The 22,157-nt window shown below is 34.2% G+C and overlaps 1 pseudogene; it reads right to left on the reverse strand.

Moving 5' to 3' along the window:
* Nucleotides 1-7,082: 7,082 nt before the first annotated feature.
* Nucleotides 7,083-22,157, reverse strand: part of LOC115845001 (nuclear transcription factor Y subunit alpha-like) — a 62,097-nt pseudogene continuing 47,022 nt past the window's right edge.

Raw genomic sequence — 22,157 nt, forward strand, 5'->3', positions numbered from 1 at the left:
CTCCTTTGTCATAAGTTAGTTGACCTGTGGGTTTATCTCTGGGCTTTCTATCCTGTTCCATTGATGTATATTTCTGTTTTTGTGCCAGTAACATATTTTCTTGATTATTGTACCTTTCTAGTGCAGTCTGAAATCAGGGCGTCTGATTCCTCCAGCTCTGTTTTTTCCCTCAAGGTTGTTTTGGGTATTCCAGGTCTTTTGTGTCCCCATACAAATTTTAAGATTTTTTGTTCTAGTTTTATAAGAAATGCCATTGGTGATTTGATAGGGATTGCATTGAATCAGTAGATTGGTTTGGGTAGTTTAGGCATTTTCACAATATTGATTCTTCTAATTCAAGAACATGGTATATATCTCCATCTGTTTGTGTCATCCTTGATTCCTTTCATCAGTGTCTTATAGTTTTCTGAGTACAGGTCTTTTACCTCCTTAGATAGATTTATTCGTAGGTATTTTATTCTCTTTGTTGCAAAGGTGAATGAGATTGTTTCCTTAATTTCTCTTTCTGAATTTTTGTTGTTAGTGTATAGGAATGCAAAAGATTTCTGTACATTAATTTTGTATCCTGCAACTTTACCAAATTAATTGATTAGCTCTAGTAGTTTTCTGGTGGCATCTTTAGGATTATCTTTGTATAGTGTCACGTCATCTGCAAAAAGTGACAATTTTACTTCTTTTCTAATTTGCGTTCCTTTTATTTCTTTTTCTTCTCTGGTTACTGTGGCTAGGACTTCCAAAACTATGTTGAGTAAGAGTGGAGAGAGTGGATATCCTTGTCTTCTTTCTGATCTTACAGGAAATGTTTTCAGTTTTTCACCATTGAGAATGATGTTTGCTGTGGGTTTGTCATATATGGCCTTTATTATGTTGAGGTAGTTTACCTCTATGCCCACATTCTGGAGAGTAAAAACTCATAAATGGCTGTTGAGTTTTGTCAAAAGCTTTTTCTGTATCTATTGAGGTGATTATATGGTTTTTATTCTTCAATTTGTTAATATGGTGTATCACATTGATTGATTTGCATGTATTGAAGAATCCTTGCATCCCTGTGATAAATTCCACTTGGTTGTGGTGTACAATACTTTTAATGTGTTGTTGGATTCTGTTTGCTGGTATTTTTTTTTGAGGATTTTGGCATCTATATTCATCAGTGATATTGTTCTGTAATTTTCTTTATTTTTAGTATCCTTGTCTGGTTTCGGTATCAGGGTGATGGTGGCCTCATAGCATGGGTTTGGGAGTGATCCTCCCTCTGTAATATTTTGGAAGAGTTTGAGAAGGATAGGTGTTAGCTCTTTTCTAAATGTTTCATAGAATTCACATGTGAAGCCATCTGGTCCTGGACTTTTGTTTGTTGAAGATCTTTTTTTCTGCCTTACTGTCTCAGTTTATTCATTCTTCAACTTCTGTTCTTCAACTAAATTCTCACTTCTGCTTTAACCTCTTAAAGAAAATTGTATTTTTAAATAAATCAAATGTATACTTTTCTAACTTAATTTTTGATCTCTCTATAGCATTTTACACTAATAAAGACTTTATTTTCAGTGATTTTTTTGTGTGTTTGTTAATCACATATTTTTAAATTTGAAAATATTTTTTTCAATGTTTAATTTTTTTTCTGTATATTGCTTTAAGACTCTTCACAGGGTACTGTAATTAAGTGGGAGTGAAGGGGCTAATCATATGACTTTCATGTATTCCAGAGCAAAGGCCATGTTGAAGACTTTATCCTGTTAGTGATTGGGATTTACTAAAAGGTTTTTAATTGCATAGTATTTTTATCAATTCTGTGCTTTAGAAGTGCTAATTTGATATAACTGAAACTGATTCATTTCAACTTTCAGAAGATAAAATGATGATGATTAGTTGGGAAGAAATTGAAATATTCCAAAATGAGGTGACAAAGTTCTTAAACAATTTAATAATTATTAAGTAATGAGCTGTTAGGCACTTAAAATGATGGGTAAAAAGTTTTAAAAGGACTTTTAAAAGGCTTTTATTTTTTGAGCTGAACATTTCAATGAAGTTGTTCTTAACTGGCTGTGATTTTGCCCCCACAGCCTGGTGACATTGACAATGTCGCAATGATTGCCACAGTTGATTGTCATAACTGGGGGAGATGTTACTAACATCTAATTCATAGAAGTCAGATATTCTGACTTTTTGTTTTGGCTAAATTTGAGATTACTAATGGATATCTAAGTAAATAAGTTTGATATTGTTTGCATAAATAGTTCTTAGAACTCAAAAGAGAGTTCATATTTGGAGATATAGATATGGAAACTGATAACATATAGATGATATTTGAAGATTTCAATGAGATTAATCAGTAATAAAATGTGAGCAAACACCAACCAGTTTATCACTGAATACAAGGGTGTTAAAATGTGTTAGAAGGCTGCCAAGATATTGATCATTTCAGCCCTCATGATGGATAAGTTGGGTATAAAGCAGTTATTAGTCCCTGATCCTGTCATCTTCAGGGTTAAGCAATTTTCTTTTAACTAAATGGGCCAAAACAAATATTTTTATTCTCTATATTTTCCACAACGTGGAAAATATTAGTAAACACTAATAGCTTAGAAGAATGAAAGGTGAGAGGGTTAAGGAAGACTAGAATTTAAGGGACCTATCAGAATGGAGGAAAGTGAGAGGAAATTATGAGAAGAGATCAGTTGTGGAAGCAAATAATTAATAGTAAAAAAAAAAAGAACACATAAAGATGCTTAAGAGATGTCAATTAAGATAAGAATTTATACATAGTAACTGATTTTAACAAGAATAGAGATGTGACTGACCCTGAAGTGTGAAGTCCTAATACTGCTTATTGTTGAATGAAATGCCTTATAAATCTTTGTAGGGGGAAATTCTTTCTCTCCACTGTACTGGAAAGAGATAAGTTAGAATGAAATTATCCTTTTTTTGTATTTCCTCTTTGTGGTTATTTACTGGGAGAATAAGTTATTTACTGCACTGGTAAGATTTATGTGACTTCTGGGGTTCATTGAACCACATCCAAAATTCCCAACATTTGACATTGGTCTTAAAAGTCGGAAATAGAGCACACTTTCCTCTCTCTTTATCTACTAGTTCACAAATGAGGCAACAATAATTTGTTATTATTATTGGGTACTGTTTTATTTATTTATTTGTTTGTTTGTTTGTTTGTTTATTTATTTATTTATTTTACAGGTGATTTCTAGACTTTAATCATTTTCATAAGTGAAACTTTACTCCCATTGAATAGCAACTCTTCATTCCCCTGCCTTCAGTATTCTATTCTCTGCTTTTATGTGTATAACTATATTCTAAACCACATGAGTGAGTGGAATCATGCAGTAATTGTCCTTCTGTTACTAGCTTGTTTCACTAAACATAATTTCCTCGTGTTTATCCATTTTACCACATATGGCAAGAGTTCATTTTTTTTCAAGCTAAATAATATTCCATTGCCTGTATAAACCACATATTCTTTATTCATTCATCTGTCTATAGACATTTAAATTATTTCCATATCTTGGCTATTGTAAATAATGTAATAAACATGAAAGTATAGATAATTCTTATCTATAAGAATCAGTTCAGATGCTGATTTTATTTCCTTTACATAAATATATTCCAAAGTGGAAATACTAGATAAGGTAGTTATATTTTTAATATTTGAGGAACTCCCATGCTGTTTTCCATAGTGGCTAAACCAGTTTACATTCCCACCAAAAGTGTACAAGCTTCCCTTTCCTCTAGAACCTTGCCAATACTTGTTATCTCTTATCTTTTTAATACTAGCCATCCTAGCATGTGTAAGGTGGTACTTTTTTTTTTTTTTCCATTTCCCTGATTACTAGTAATGTTGAGAATCTTTTCATGTACCTATTGGCCAATGTATGTCTTCTGTGGAGAAAGCCTATTCAAGTTATTTGCCCATTTTTAATAGTTTTTTTCCCTATAAGTTGTAAGAATTCTATTTATATTTTGGATATTAACCTCTTCTCAGATATATGGCTTGCTAATATTTTTTTTTCCCATTCAATGGCACTTTTTTTTTTTTTTTTGGCTGCATTGGGTCTTCATTGCTGTGCATAGGCTTTCTCTAGTTTTGGTGAGCGGGGCCTACTCTTCATTGTGGTCCATGGGTTTCTCACTGCGGTGGCTTCTCTTGTTGCAGAGCACAGGCTCTAAGCTCATGGGCTTCAGTAGTTGCAGCACTCAGGCTCAGTAGTTGTGGCACATGGAAACTAGAGCACATGGGCTTCAGTAGTTTTCGTGTGTGGGCTCAGTAATTGCAGTATGTAGGCTCTAGGGCATGTGGGCTTCAGTGATTGTGGAGTGCAGGCTTGGTAGTTGTGGCTCGTGGGCTCTAGAGTGCAGGCTCAGTAGTTGTGACGCACAGGCTTAGTTGCTCCACAACATGTGGGATCTTCACAGACCAGGGATCAAACCCATGTCTCCTGCATTGGCAGGCTGATTCTTAACCACCACACCACTAGGGAAGTCCTGGCAATTTTTACAGAATTAGAAAATACAGTTTTAATAATATAAAACTAAAACAGACTCTGAATGGCCAAAACAATTTTTAGAAAACAGAATAAAACTGAAGACATCACACTTACTAATTTCAAAATATATTACAAAGCTACAGTAATTAAAACAGTATGGTAGTGTCATAAAGACAGACATAAATCAATAGAACAGAATAGAGAGCTCAGAAATAAATTCACACATATATGGTCAATTTTGATAAAGGTGCCAAGAATACACAATGAGAAAAAGATAGTCTCTTCCACAAATGTTGTTGAGAAAACTGAATACTCAAATGCAAAAGAATAAATTTGCATACATATTTTATACCATACACAAAAATACACAAGTATACAAAATGGATTAAAGACTTAAATGTAAAACCTGAAACTGTAAAACTCCAGAATAAAAAATAGGGAAAACCTTCCTAACTTGGGTCTTCACAATGATTTCTTGTAGATGACACCAAAAGTATATGGAACCAAAGCAAAAATAGACCAGTGGACTACATCAAAATTTTGTTTTGATGTATTTATAACATTGTTTAGAAATTCACGCTTTAACTCAGGCTTAAAGACTCATCCTTTATGACAAAATTCCATAGCTCCATGAATGTGCATAGGTAAATATATTTAGGAACACTTTCATAGCATTGCCTAAACCATAAGTAGATCTTAAGAGATAGGGAAAGGCAAGTGACAGGATGGTCACTTATTTTGGATTAAGACTGTCCAGGAAAGGCCTTGATGAAGAAAATAGGAAGGAAGTGAATGAAATTCTCAGGTGGAGGGGAGATTTATTTAATATCAACTGGAATGATGTTCCATTGCAAATATCTACAGTGAGATTGTCCTCAGTGTATCCTTATCTTGGGTTAACATGGACAGAAGTAAGAGAGAATGATCCAATAGTGTGGGAGAGAGAATTGGATCAAAAAATAAGAACTCTTAATGAGATTCTAAAACATGAATATTAAGAATTAGGAAGACAGAGAAAAAAGAAAAAGTGTACATTCTTAGTATATTGAAAGTTATGATTTCAGAAATACAAATAGAGAACTGCCATCACAAGTAGCCACAATATTACAAATATATATTATTCATATGTCAAAAACACTAATAATATAAAAATCATATCAAATATCTCTATTTGCTATCAAAACATTTCTGTATTAATAAATGTGTCATTCAGAGATATCAGCTCGGTGTTTTGTGACCACCTGGAGGGGTGGGGTAGGGAGGATGCAGGGAGGGAGACACAAGAGGGAAAAGATATGGGAACATATGTATATGTATAACTGATTCACTTTGTTATAGAGCAGAAACTAACACACCATCGTAAAGCAATTATACCCCAATAAAGATGTTAAAAATAAATAAATAAATGTGTCATTTATTTCCCATGTATATGAACACATCAGCTTCATATGTTTTATTCCATAAAAAAAGGAATTAAAACTTAATTCAGTATTCCTCAAAGTGTATTTCACAGAAAAGTAGGTTTTATTAGATGCTTGAAACAAATAAATAAAAAATGTTCATACAGTTAGTCAGAATGAACTAGCCAACCAGAGAGATGGATGTTGTCTAACCAAATTCCCGTGGGAAAGCCCTGGCTTCTCTGATTGCAGTTTAGATTAAATTTGCTCTCATCTTCTGAGTTGGACAGTCAGTTTCACCAGTTAACATCAGTGTTTCTATGTTACTACTGAGTTGTCATATGTCACTTGATTCATCCTAATCTATGAAGTGTCAATGTTATCCACTGTCTGCAAAAGGCCTGGAGTAAAGGGATGAAACAAAGGCTTGCAATTTCAATTTGCAGGATGTTGCTGAAACTATAATACTGAGCCTCTTATTAAAAACTAAGTGGGAGGTGGATAGACCTAGAGTCTGTCATACAGAGTGAAGTAAGTCAGAAAGAGAAAGACAAATACTGTATGCTAACACATATATATGGAATTTAAGAAAAAAAAATGTCATGAAGAACCTAGGGGTAAGACAGGAATAAAGACACAGACCTACTGGAGAACGGACTTGGGGATATGGGGAGGGGGAAGGGTAAGCTGTGACAAAGCGAGAGAGAGGCATGGACATATATACACTACCAGATGTAAGGTAGATAGCTAGTGGGAAGCAGCCGCATAGCACAGGGAGATCCGCTTGGTGTTTGTGACCGCCTGGAGGGGTGGGATAGGAAGGGTGGGAGGGAGGGAGACGTAAGAGGGAAGAGATATGGGAACATATGCACATGTATAACTGATTCACTTTGTTATAAAGCAGAAACTAACACCCCATTGTAAAGCAATTATACTCCAATAAAGACATAAAAAAGAAAAAACAACTAAGTGAGATTTGCCCTGTACAAAAGGGCAGAATACATTCATTTGTGATTATCTAAATTCTGAAGGGAATTTTATCCCTTCCAAAGAGTTGATTAATTTCCAGGAACAGTGAGAAACAGTGGCAAGGAATATGATCTTGATCATCTCCATCACATGGCCTGGCAGAAAAATCCTCAGATGACCTGTGCTGTGTAATTGCTTTCTTCCTTCTTTCTTTCTTTCATTTATTTGGTGTGTCTCCTGCATATGAAGGACTATCATTTTCTTTTGCAGAGAAAAATTCCCTACTTTCATCGCATTTCTCTGCTATGGCATGACTTACACAGGTATTTCCTTCTTTCCTTTGGAATTTCCTTTCTGCCTCTAGTTTATCCCAAACTTGCCTCCTCTTACAAAGATGATGATACTGTTTGGCATTCACATAGAGGCTCTTCTTCAAATATCTCTGTCCCAGTAAAGGGATACCTTAGATAGCATGCACAGAGCCAGCTCCAAACACCACCATGACCGTCCCTCCTGAATTGATCACATAACCTGCCACTGGTAGAATTATGATAGACCCTTGTTGGTTGTGTTGGTTTTGGCTCCTGTCTGAACAGTCTGTGCCCCTATCAAACTTGCTGCTGGATCATGCCTTTCCAGTGAGTGATGCCATCTTCCTTAAATGGCTGATAGAAGATGGTCTGTCCTTCAACAGTCTGTGCTACTTGCTGCCCCTAGAGAGTGATCTGCTGCTGTGTTTGTGTCTGACTGGTAGTGACAGTTGTCTGTGGCTGCTGGATGATGATATGATGCATCTGGCCCTTGCAAAGTCTGTCCTTTCTTTTACTCCCAGATCTGGATCTATCTCAATGGAACCAACTGTATCTGCTACAAATATTCTGTGTCCCAGATACAGGTACTAACATGATGGTTTCATCATGTCCACAAGGGATAGTTTGGATAATGATAGGTTGGACAGAGATTAACACTAACTTGTACCACTAATGTATGCCCCTGGACCTGCTGTTGAATCCATCTTGCAATCTGCTCTTTTGAAATATTGCTCTTTGCTGCATTCTGCTCTATGGTCCAATGAAGTTAAAATCCTATTCAAAGACAGCTTTGCTCTGGAGATCCTAGAAGATTATGAAGTATATTTCAGAGTGCAGGGGAGTTGGTAATAGGCAAGATTGCTCTGGGTCTGGTGCCTGAAAATCTGGACCTAAGTGTGAGAGAGAAAGAGGTGCATCTCTATCTGGCACTAGCACTCTGCAAGGGTCAAGAACTCCAATGTGCCTGCTCCAGTGGTCACATCCATGCATGGGACTGGCCTCTGCAGGCCTTGGACTAGAGTGCCTGGAGGCACTCACAGGCTCTGGGCCAAGGCCACCAGCTCTTTTGCTCATGTAGGTAGGCTAAGCTCAATTCTAACAATCTATTTTTTTATTTAATATATATTCATAAACATATGCATATGGACACTGGACTACATTACTTTCTGATAACCATTCTAGGATATTTAGGCAAGTATTATTCATAAAACCATCTATAAGGCATTAGAAAAAGTGAAAACAGCAAAGAAAATTCCTATGACAATGCAAACTAAGAGATAAAAGAGATATAGAAAGACAGTTCTAGGGATATTAGCAGAATAACAACCCTGTCTAAAAATCAGAGACTAGAGCACATAGTGATATTTGAACATGATCTTTAATATAGAAATATTTTGACAAGAAAAGTGGGAAATTTTTGGAAAACAGGATAAACTTCTTTCAAAAAGTGGGGAACAATCCAATTGACATTAATATAAGACACACAAAGGAGCAGTGGTCTTATATTAATAAGACAATATTAATAATAAATATTATAAATAATAAATATAATATAAAAATAAATATTATAAATATAATAATAAGTATTATAAGACAATAAAGGAGTTGCAATCTTCTATATTTTGTTACTGTGTTCTCTCAACTTTTTTTTTTTTCTTTCTACAGATATGCTATATTTGTCTAGTATGGACTTCTTATTGCAACCCTGTAAGTCAGCATTTCCAAGGGTTCTGGCTTTAAACTTCTTACTTTGTACACTCATCCTTAGAGCTGACATCACAGCCATGGCTTCCTGAAAAACTTTAATGCTGATGACTCCCATCTTAAATCAGTCTCCTAAACTGCAGACTATTTCACCAAATGCCTCCTAGTTATCTCCCAATGAATGCCCTATAATGATTCTAAAACCATTATGTCCATCATTTCCTCACATATCTATGTTACGTTGAGTTCTCTAACTTAATATATAGCAATGAAATGCTTGAAAAAAACAATAGAGGAATCCCTAGGCAACAGTAATAATCACATGATGTCACATCTGTAGACAATTTAGAATATCCTTCAGAAATTTTCCACACAGAGGAAATAAAAGAAAGTGATAACGATCCACCTTAAAGATAGTTTTACTGGAATAGAATTTCTCTGAAATGTGCCTCTGTGGAGAAGAAGGAAGAAAGAGCAAAAGAGATTTTCAACTGAAAGGGAGGCATGCAGGACTAGCTACATAATTTACAGCGCCCAGTGAAAAATAAGAAGTGGGACTCCTGTTAAAAAATTATTAAGAATTTCAAGTCAGTAGCAGTAGAACATTAAACCAAGTGTGAGACCCTACCATGTGCAAGCCCTGAACAACTGCATAGCCCACACACCTTGAAGCCATCCTTACGTGCAAGGATCCTTATGTGCTAAACCATCCTTTTGTGCTAAGCCATCCTTAGCCTGCTGAAATTGGCAAGTTAGAAAGTACTTGGGGTTCACATAAAAGAGCAATAGGTATTCATAACGAAATTTTAAAGACAATTGAAAGAGAGACAAGATCTCTAAATGAGGACAAATTGTGACATAGAAATTTTCAGTATCCTATTAATCTTCCATTCAGCTCTACCTGTAATTAAATCAGTGATGATATGAAATATTAAGGAACTATGCTTTTACTTTATTAGCTCATAACCATTCTACATTCATAACTTTTCTTAGAAGTATGATTGACATTTATTAACATATTTTGTAATAAAGAAGTTCTCACTGTGTCCATCATTACTTACCTTAATCTGCATGTGCTTATTTTAAAGAAAATATTCATATGGCTTCTATGAAGATTTGTTTTCACTTCTGACATTTTATCTGCAACTTCCTACATGATAACTTCAGAAATAAAGCTTATATTGCTTATAAGCTTATATCTATATTGATATTGTAGGCTATTATTTAATTCCTTCCATTATGTCTTAGTGGTACAAACTCTGCTATTATTGATCATGCTATATTTCAAGACCTATTGAAAAAAATCTTTTGTTGTTTAATTCACTTTAAATGTAGCACATCTTCATATCGTCAACTCTGCCTTTTCATTCAATGGATTTTACCCTCTTTAGATTTATTACATTGTTTACTCTTTTCAGCTTATGAACTATTTTCTCAGATTCAAGAAAATTAGGCACCCGTGAAAAATATAGGAGGATACATAAAAGCATTCTATATTCTATTCTGGAATATATTTGTGCATCATTGTTGACATATGCCCCCTGCTGGTCCAGTTTTGATCCCTCCTCATTGGAACCTGTCAATCATTCTAAATTGTATGTGGGTTTTATAATGTGAGGATATTTCCCAGAGGCTAAAATAACTGAAATTCTTGGGTAAATTGAAAAACAAACAAATACATGAATTAATAGATTCAACAAAAGACATGACAGAATATGCAATTCTGTGTATATTTATTATTTGGATTTTCAATGCTGTGCCATAGAGAAAAGATGGAAAAAATCTATTGCTAAAATTGTTATAGTAAAAGGTTTTTAAGCTCATCTTGCTTTTAGAAAATAAATGAGGTAAGTTAAATATCCTGAGTCGTATCAGGGAGAAAAAGCTATCTAATATCCTGTGTTTGGTATAAGTTTTTTTATGTTTTTAATAAATGGTGCATATAAATCTTTTGATATATAATTTTAGTGGTGTATATAGAAAATAAGATTTTCTGTAATTCTAACCTCTTTTGCATTGTCATGTGCTACTTTCGCTTCCAATGTTGTTATATTGTATATCTAGTATCTCTTTTCTTGTTCATTTCGTACTTATGAATTGGGAAATGCTTATTAGAAAACATTTTTATAAAGTTCAAAAAAAACACAAATTATAAAATGTCCATATATAATTTTCATTTTTTGCAAATTAATGTTTGTTAAATGTCTGTTGTTCGTTATCATATTGTAAATTCCATAATGGTGGTAAAATATTTAGTTCTAGATTAGGTGCACAGTTCCATGGTCATAGTTTCCAATATTTTATCAATTCGCCACATGAGTTCCAAATTCATATTTATTCTGTGAGAATTTTGTAGTAACTATACAAGCACAATCCAAATTATAAAATATAGGAGTATTTGGATGGGTTTGTTTTTATTTTTGCTTGTGTTTATTTACTTTGTGAGAGTGCAATAACCTCCAAAGTTTTATTTATTTAATAGTCTGTGAATCAAAACTCATTGAAAAATGACCAATATCAGGCATGTGATGTGTCAGTCATATTTCCTGAATAATAAAATTTTTACCATAGGAGCTACTGTCCTGGGTTCTAGTTTCTCCTTCTCACATACATTTGAACATGTCTGTGTTTATGCTGTTGTTTGAGAACATATATGTTAGGTATGATGCAGGCATCTCAGTGAAAAACAGCCTTAACTGGCAATCAGTTCAAGAATACAATCTCAGAGGATAATTCATTGAAAATTGGGGAGATTCTCACATTTCTGTTGCTTTTCTATAATCTTTCACATGAGGATCACATCTTAACTGCCAAAATAAATCCAAAAGAAACAGAAAAGGAGAGTCAAGAACAGAATGGTGATCTTACCCAGGGATAAAGGTACATGCTTAGTATAAGGGGAAGATTAACAGTAAGAAAAAGTCCCAACTGTAATGTTTACAATGCAGTTATAACTACATCATAAGCATTATCAACTTTAAATAAATTCATATGTAAGTAGGGAATGGTAGCTTGGAGGAATACATTTCACAGGTGTAATATAAAACTATATTTACTTGAGATTACATTAATTAAAAACAAGAGCAATGAGCTCATGAAAAATCTTCCAAGCTGAAGCAGGATATGTTACAAATAAATTTACCATTTAATTGTATCTTGAGGTCTAAATTACTTCATACTTATGGAGATGGCTATTGAACTCAAGAGAATAAGGCTACAAGATATGCATCAAATGGGACTGGTTTGTGGGTCAGGTCTATTGCAGCAGATTATCAATTCTGGAATGAACACTAATACCAGATTCAGTACTTCCCATAAATTTGAAGAGGTAAAGAAGAATTTTAGAAAAAAAAATCAAAGCCATAAGTGTCTATATTGTCCCTTTTACTGCTAACATCCACTAATTCTCTTGAGGTTCACCCTCTGATAATTGGTATTCTTTGTTGTGAATGGAATTGTCTAGGCTTCCACAAATAATTTTGACTAATAGATGTATTTATAGACTCTTATGCATTACAAATAGAGAACAAACTGCATATATTAAAAATAAACCATGGACTAGAGAAAAGAAAACCTCATATTCAAAAGAAACATCATAAGACCGTGGCTTCTAACCATAATGCAATAAAGTTAAAAATCAATGAGATGATGTAAAATCCTCATATCTCTATGTTAACAAACTACAAAGTGAATGCTGAGTTTAAAAGAAAATAAGGAAATTTGCAAAATACTACTTAATTCTTATGGAATTTTCTTATGCCAAAATATATAAGCCAAAACTAAACTAGCCATTGTAAGAAAATTTGTAGTTTAAAATACAGTTCAAAAGTAAAATGTGTCTACTATACAGCCACTAGAATGGCAAAAGTTAAAAAGACAGACAATAAGAGAATAACAAACATCTGTAAGGATGTGAACGAATAAATATTCATATACTGCTGATGGCAAAGTAAATGGATACAACCACTTTGGAAATTTTTATACCTTGGTGGTATCTTTTAAAGTTAAACAGTTGAATATCTTTTGACCTAACATTTACATGCTTAACAGAAATATTTATGATATATATTAACCATATAATATGCACTAGAATGTTCATGACAGTACTATTTTAATTGACCTAGAACTTTACCAGATGCCCCAAAATAAATTAAATTGTAAATATAAATAAATTAAATTATGCAAATTAAATTGTAGCATATCCATATAATGTAATTCTTTTCAAAAATAAGAATAATCTGGACTACTTGCAATATGAATAGATCTCATAAAGCATTATGGCAAGTAAAAGAAGCAAGACAAAAGAATATACACTATTTGGAAGAAATGCTATAGAATACCATACAGAACGTTGCTTTGAAAGAGGATAGGAACCTAAAGGGAATACAGGACAGCTTTTAAGAGGTTATGAATTTTGATCTAGGTTGCTAGTTTCACAAAGTAGTCAGTTTGTTAAAATTATGCGAGCTATACTCTTATGTGCACTACTCAGTATTTATATTACCCTTCAATAAACAGTTTTAAAAGACAGATGAATAAATGTTGAAAATATGTAAATTCTCAAGTCAAAATTTTAAAAAGAATAAGAAAGCAAATCCAAAATATGAAGAATGAAGGACGTTGGTTTTGAAAAAGAGCCATGGCAATGAGTGAGAGCAAATTACAAAGCCTGATTCATGTTTGAGGATGATGAGAGCAATGATTTGGATTCAATTAAGGTTAGTACCACCTTAATTTATTATGTAATTATCAACAAGTAGTTCAAATTAAAACTCAATTTTTGGTCACAGATACATTTTCCTTCTTTCAAATAGAAAGAACAAAACAGAAAATTAATAGATAAAGGAATCCATGTAGATCATTCTTTTTCTGTTTTAACTGGTAATAGGAGACAGAAGTTGGGAGGGAATATAAATACAAAAGCAGCAATTTTACCTTTCCACATTCTGTTTCTTATTGTATTACTGGGTCTATTTTTGTTTGTATTATGGTAAGTGTGGAGTTTTGATAACCTGTAGGGACACTTTCTCATAAACCTGGTGAGACATCTTTTACTTCCACAGTGAAAAACACAGGGCCAATTTAATTGACAGGTGATAGTACTTTCAGCAAAACTCACTGTACCAAAAACCCTAACACAAAAGTTAGAAAGAATAAAAACTCTATGCAGTTTAGCTCTTTAGCCTGCTGGTACTTGAACATGTTTCACTACCCATATGGTTTATGAAATTACAAGTATATGTCTCGTCCTATTCAAGAGTTCAATAAGCCTTTTCTCATTAATAATTGATTAACTGACCATAACATTTCTTAAGGATCTTTAGCCAAGGAAAGAAGGTGTCACTATATCAGGATAATGATGTATGTGGTCTGTAGCAACTATCTCAGGCTCCGGGTCTGTATGACTGGCAAGCTCCATTTAACTAGACATAACTGGCCATTTGGGGACATAACTTTTGGATTTTGCAAGAGCATTACTCTATCCCTTCAACAAGTTTACCATGAGTATTAAAAAAAACAAAAAAAAGCATTTGTGTAATAATTTCTTCCTCTTCGCCACTAGGCCATATTTCCTAACCCTAACCGTCTCTGCATGATCTACACTGTCTTGGCATATCAAGATAAAAGGCCATCTCAATTTCATAGTGCCAGGGCATTTAGGACTCTTATCCCTTAACTTTTTATTGAGTCTTTAATGAAAAAGAGTGACCAAATTAATATTTCTTACTTTAATTACACATTCCAAACGCTTAGGAATATAACAAGTATTCCATCGAATATTCACCTTGATATTACCACCAGACAACTAACAATGACACACACATACATACAAACAGACTGCACGTACTTCCTCCTACCACATCGTATTGGTAAAGTTTGAGTATGAGAGAATATGCCTGAACCATTATAGAGTAAGGGAAATTTTGGAATTTTGTGGAATGTGTATATTGTACTGCATGTACACTATCCCCTCAGATGCATTGGTGAAACAAACTATGTGGATTCCATGAAAATTTTTCCTGGGAACAAAATACAGTATATTTATTCATGTCTCTTAAAATGACTTGCTGAACAATTTACTCCAGTGGATGTCATTATTGAATTGGAGAGCTTTCTATTTTTATTTGTTGATGTCTAAGTGCTCTTACGATTGCTGTCGATCAGAGATCGATGTCCTTGGGCACTCTTTGGAATAGAAAATATGTCATTTTATTTGAGAGATTGTTGTGTACAAGTACCACAATTAATTGATCATATAGACCCTCCACCTTCCATAAGGACTTTATAACTTCTACCCATTTTTCCAAATCCTCTATTACACAGCCTCATTGTAACTGTGAGGACCTATATAACAAAGATATTCTCATGTGGATATTTTAAAGCCAGTTAACTTCTACCAGTGGAATAAAGGAAATAAACTTAACAAATCAATTACTTCATTCCATTCCCTTGTTGACAGGGCAACAACTATCGTTGTCAAAGTTTGTACTAATGATTACAAGTGTGACACAATGTTATTTAATCCATTCTAGTTCCACTGTGAGGTACCATGACCAATCTACATAGAGGGAGTTGTTTAACAAGAGTAATATAAAGTAAAATAAAATAAACAAATTTTCTTTTACATCTTTGAATATCCACTTAACCTAGAAAGAAGCATTTAAACTTCTTAACCACTAAGACAGGCTGTTCAAATTAAGGGATTTCTGTTGTACCTTTCCCATTATTCTGATCCTTGACTTCCTTCCAAATTCATAAAATAACACTATCTTCTGAAATTTCATTTATTTAGTCCCATAATACTTTCTGCCTGATCTAACATTATGGTTTTCCTAATTTAGAAGGCATCAGAATAGCTGTTTTCTCTGCTTGCAATGACTCCACTAATATTTATATTACCCTAAATAATTCTCCATGTCAATAGGCAGTATCTACATCCCATATTAACACTAACTTCAGCACAACTGCATGTTCCATAGAATGTAGAATGACATAATGGGGGGCTGTGACCTTCATGTTTAGCTATTACCAGCCAGGTAAGCTCTGGCACTGGGTTTGCTAAATATCTGAGCCCAAGGGATAAAGTGTGCCATCCTGAGAAGCAATCAAGATACACTACTTTTTTCCTTTCCTGTGACTACCATAGGGTCCTACCACATTTGAGTGGGTTGGAACTTTCTTTGCCAAATCCAGAGTTCTGCTAGTGACTAATTAAGTAGATAATAAGATGATGAAGTATTTGATAAATGACAGGCACAGAAGATCCACATGGAGGCATCTAAGCAACAGTGATCCCACTCAGGTGTCCCCAATTATACTACAGATTAAGAGTCAGTCTCTGAACTCATACCAGTTGAAAGACATCTGTTAAAAAGAATCTGAGACTAGACATTACAGGGGACCTTGACTCAACAGTGAATGCAAGAGTAACAAAAGATCTCACCAGGGGAATTTACCAGTAGAGGCTAGGCCACCTCCAGAATCCAATCCTCAAACCCTCACTTGGGTTAGAGATTGAAAGGTGCCCTCCTAAACCTTTTTTGAATTGCATGTTGTACTCAAGAGAAGACTGTAGAGACCTGACTGGTTTTCTGCCACAGGCCGTCTCCTACAGGCCTCTTAGAATGTTCTTTTTTGTTCCTTTTTGCTTAAACCAAAACAAAGGGAGTATGCATCTTATATTTATATCAGCCTTTCCCCTTTCTCACTTAAACCACTAGGCTATTCTGTCAGTCCTGCCACAGCTACTCTAATGCCAGTAGAGTACATTTATAAAATACTTTTCAGAGCTTTGTGTGTGCGTGTGTATATTTGTGCATATGCGCTTATGTACACACTTATAGGCTATAAAATAGGGAAAAATGTCTGTCATTGGAAAAATTGATCAATAAAATGTGGAGGATGAAGACTGTATAATATATATAACATTTAGAAAAAGTCGTCACAAGCAACCTAGGAGAATATTAAATAACACTCTTCACCCAGGTACATTCTTCTTTCCTCAAAGAGGATGGCAAAAGGAGTCTTTAATTTTATCTGGCAGCCTTAAAATAGAGCGGTGATTTTTTTGAATCTTAAGCCCCTTCTTAGACAAGGAGAACTGTCATGTCTCCTGCTCTATGTATGTATTTACATGGATATATATACGTGTAATAGGTTGTTCGCTTTAGTATAATAACTGGTATTGTTGGTCTATTTCTCCACATCTGGCTGTTCGACCCATTTTGATCATCCCACAATGGCTAAAATAACCTTCTACTTTGTTTTCTATCTAATCTAAAGTTTGAGTGCTTTACCAAACTTAAAATTATAAAAGCAGCTGCCATGAAATAAAACTATGTCTATTCTCAGTAGCCTGGCATATGAGATATGTATCACTCACTGGATTATGAGCTAGATAAGTGTAAGAACATACTTTGTCATATTTACCAATTTAACCCTGGTGCACAGTACACCACTGGTTTTAATTGTTTTTTAAATAATAAATGCCTTTTAAGTTCCAGCTCCAGTTAAATATTGTAGCTCTTTCTGTGTATTCTTCTTCACACCAGACAATATCATAATCATGTGTGGAATCTCGTACTGTAACTTCCTATTATTTGTTAAAATATATTCTCAAAATATAGATTAAGTAGCTTTTCAAACTTAGAACTGTGGCAGAAATTACTTCTGGTTCTTCTCTATGCTGGACTCAAAAGAATATTATACTGCCCTGTTCCCTGAGGTTAACATGTTTATATAATACTTTGGCCAAGAAAATGTGAGTGAAACTGACATATATCACCCCTGGGTGGAAATACTTAATTGCTAGTGCTTGACTTTTCCATTCATTCTTTCTCTGTCATACAGAACTAGAAAGTTGTGTATTCCTGATATATGTGTACAGATGGTTGAGCCTCATTCAGCTTGGCTCACTGAACTGCCTCATAAGGATAGTTGCACGAATGATCACTTAGATTTGCAGGGGTATTTACCTGTTACTGAGATCAAAGAGTTGTGAGTTGTCAGAGCATAACATAGTCTGTCCTGATGGACACAGAAGTTTCTCACTTCATTGTGTTTTCTTAGCCCGTCTTTTCCCCTAAGGAAATGAGTAATACCTTTTTTTATTTCTTTCTGCATTTTATTTATTTTTTATTTTCTCTTTTTTTATTGAGGGATAATTGCTTTAAAGTGTTCTCTTATTTTCTGCTGTACAACAAAGTGAATCAGCTATATGTATACATATATCACTTCCCTCTTGGACCTCCCTCACACCCCCACCCTCCAATCCCCCCATCTAGGTCACCACAGAGCACCGAGCTGACCTCCCAGTGCTATACAGCAGGTTCCCACTAGCTATCTGTTTTACACATAATAGTATATATTTGTCAATCCCAATTCCCAATTCATCCCACACCCCTTCCCGCCATGGGACCAAACATTCATTCTTTACATCTGCCTCTCTATTTCCACCCTGCAAATAGTTTCATTTGTACTATTTTTCTAGATTCCACATATATGTGTCAATATACGATATTTTTCTCTTTCTGACTTACTTCACACTGCATGACAAACTAGAGGTCCATCCACATCTCTACAAATGACCCAATTTCATTCCTTTTTATGGCTGAGTAATATTCCATTGTATATATGTACCACATCTTCTTTATCCATTCATCTGTTGATTGACATTTAGGTTCCTTCCATGTCTTAGCTATTATAAATAGTGCTGCAATGAACATTGGGGTGCATATTTCTTTTCGAATTATGGTTTTCTCTGGGTATATGCCTAAGAGTGGGATTGCTGGGTCATATGATAGTTCTATTTCAGTTTTGTAAGGAATCTCCATACTATTCTCCATAGTGGCTGTATCAATTTACATTCCCACCAACAGTGCAAGAGGGTCCCCTTTTTTCCACACCCTCTCCAGAATTTATAGTTTGTAGATTTTTTGATGACGGCCATTCTGACAAGTGTGAGATGATAACTCACTGCAGTTTTGATCTGCATTTCTTTAATAATTAGTGATGTTGAGCATCTTTTTATGTGCTCCTTGGCCATCTGTATGCTTTCTTTGAAGAAAGGTCTATGCTTTCCACCTATTTGGTGATTGGGCTGTTTGTTTTTTTGATATTGAGTTGCATGAGCTGTTTGTGTATATTGGAGATTAATCCCTTGTCAGTTGCTTCATTTGCAAATATTTTCTCCCATTTTGAGGGAGAATTCTCTATTCGTCTGGTTTATGGTTTCCTTTGCTATGCAAAAGCTTTTAAGTTTAATAAGTCCCATTTATTTATTCTTGTTTTCATTTTCATTACTCTAGGATGTGGTTCAAAAAAGATCTTGCTGTTATTTATGTCAAAGAGTGTTCTTCCTAAGTTTGTTCTCTAATATTTCTATAGTGTTTGGTCTTACATTTAGGTCTTTAATCAATCTTGAGTGTATTTTTGTGTATGGTGTTAGGGAGTGTTCTAATTTCATTGTTTTACATGTAACTGTCCGGTTTTCCCAGCACCACTTATGAAGAGACTGTCTTTTCTCCACTGTATATTCTTGCTTCCTTTGTCATAGATTAGGTTACCATAAATGCGTGGGTTTAACTCTGGGCTTTCTATCCCATTCCATTGATGTATATTTCTATTTTTGTGCCAGTACCATACTGTCTTGATGACTGTAACTTTGTAGTGTAGTCTGAAATCAGGGAGCCTGATTCCTCCAGCTCCGTTTTTCTGTCTCAAGATTGCTTTCACTATTAGGGGTCTTTTGTGTTTCCATACAAAGTGTAAAATGGTTTGTTCTAATTCTGTGAAAAAGAGACATTGGTAATTTGATACAGATTATACTGGATCTATAGATTGCTTTGATAATACAGTTATTTTCACAATACTGATTCTTCCCCTCCTAGAACATGGTATATCTCTCCATCTGTTTGTGGCATCTTTGAGTTTTTCATCAGTGTTTTATAGTTTTCTGAGTACAAGTCTTTTACCTCCTTAGGTAGGTTTATTCCTTAGGTAGGTTTATTAAGTATTTTGTTCTTTATGTTGCTATGGTAAATGCAATTTTTTTCCTTAATTTCTCTTACTGATATTTCATTGTTAGTGAATACAAATGCAAGAGATTTCTGTGCATAAATTTTGTATCCTGAAACTTTACCAAATTAATTGATTAGTTCTAGTAGTTTTCTTGTGACATCTTTAGGATTTTCTATGTATAGTATCATGTCATCTGCAAATATTGATAGTTTTCCTTCTTCTTTTCCAATCTGGATTCCTTTTATTTCTTTTTCTTCTCTGCATTTTGTGGCTAGGACTTTCAAAACTATGCTGAATAGTAGTGGTGAGAATGGACATCCTTGTCCTGCTCCTGATCTTAGAGGACATATTTTCAGTTTGCTGTGGGTTTGTCATATATAACCTTTATTATGTTCAGGTAGGTTCCCTCTATGCCCACTTTCTAGAGAGTTTTTATCATAAATGGTGTTGAATTTTGTCAAAAGCTTTTTCTGTAACTATTGAGATGATCATATGGTTTTTATTCTTCAATTTGATAATATGGTGTATCATATTGATTTATTTGCATATATTGAATAATCCTTGAATAACTGGGATAAATCCCACTTGATCATGGTGTGTGATCCTTTTAATGTGTTGTTGGATTCGGTTTGCTAGTATCTTGCTGAGGATTTTTGCATCTACGTTCATCAGTGATATTTGTCTGTAATTTCTGTTTTGGTGATATCTTTGTCTACTTTTGGTATCAAGGTGATGGTGACCTTGAAGAATGAGCTTGGGTGTGTTCTCTGCAATTTTTCAAAGAGTTTGGAAGGATGGGAGTTAGCTCTTCTCTAAATGTTTGATACAATTTATCTGTGAAGCCATATGGTCCTGGACTTTTGTTTTTTGGAAGATTTTTAATTAAAATTTCAATTTTGTTACTTGTGATTAGTCTGTTTATATTTTCTATTCTTCCTAGTTCAGTCTTGGAAGGTTATACCTTTCAAATAATTTGTCCATTTCTTCCAGGTTGTCCACTTTATTGGCTTGTAGTAGTCTGTTTTGATCCTTTGCATTTCTGCAGTGATAGCTGTAATTTCTCCTTTTTTGTTTCTAGTTTTATTGATTTGAATCCACTCCCTTTTCTTGCTAAAAGTTTATCAATTTTGTTTACCTTCTCAAAGAACCAGGTTTTAGTTTCAATGATTTTTGCTACTGTTTTCTTCGTTTTTATTTCATTTATTTCTGCTCTGATGTTTATGATTTCTTTCCTTCTATAACTTTGAGTTTTGTTTGTTCTTCTTTCTCTAGTTGCTATAGTTGTAAGTTTAGATTGTTTATTTGAGATTTTCTTTGTTTCTTGAGTTAGGATTGTATTGTTATAAACCTCCCTCTTAGAACTGCTTTTGCTGTGTCCCAAAGGTTTTGGATCATTGTGTTTTCATTGTCATTTGTCCCTAGGTATTTTGGATTTCCTCTTTGATTTCATCAGTGATCTTTTGGTTATTTAGTAGCATATTGTTTAGCCTCCATATGTTTGGAATTTAGAAATCAATTACAGTTTTTTCCTGTAATTGATTTGTAATCTCATAGTGTTGTGATTGGAAACGATGCTTGGTCTGATTTTAATTTTCTTAAATTTACCAAGGCTTGATCTGGGACCCGAGATGTGATCTATCCTGGAGAATATTCTGTGTGCACTTGAGAAGAAAGTGCATTCTGACACTTTCAGATTGAATGTCCTATAAATATCAATAAAGTCTATCTGATCTATTGTGTCATTTAAAGCTTGTGTCTCATTTATTTTCTGTCTGAATGATCTGTCCATTGGTGTAATTGGGGTGTTAATGTCCCCCACTATTATTGTGTTACTGCCGATTTCCCCTTTTATGGCTGTTTGCATTTGCCTTATGTATTAAGGTGCTCCTATGTTGGGTGAATAAATATTTATAATTGTTAAGTCTTCTTCTTGGATTGATCCCTTGATCATTATGTAGTGTCCTTCCTTTCTCTTATAACAGTCTTTATTTTAAAGTTTATTTTATCTTATATAAGTATTGCTTCTCCAGCTTTCTTTTGATTTCCATTTGCATGGAATATCTTTTCCATCCCCTAACTTTCATTCTGTATGTGTCTCTATGTCTGAGGTGGGTCTCTTGTAGACCTCATATATGGGTTTTGATATTGTATCCATTCAGCCAGTCCGTGTCTTTTGGTTTGAACATTTAATCCTTTTACATGTAAGGTAATTATCAATATGTATGTTCCTATACCATTTTCTTAATTGTTTTGTGTTT

This window comes from Globicephala melas, chromosome 18 (genome assembly GCF_963455315.2).
Source record: "Globicephala melas chromosome 18, mGloMel1.2, whole genome shotgun sequence".
Taxonomy (NCBI): Eukaryota; Metazoa; Chordata; class Mammalia; order Artiodactyla; family Delphinidae; genus Globicephala; species Globicephala melas.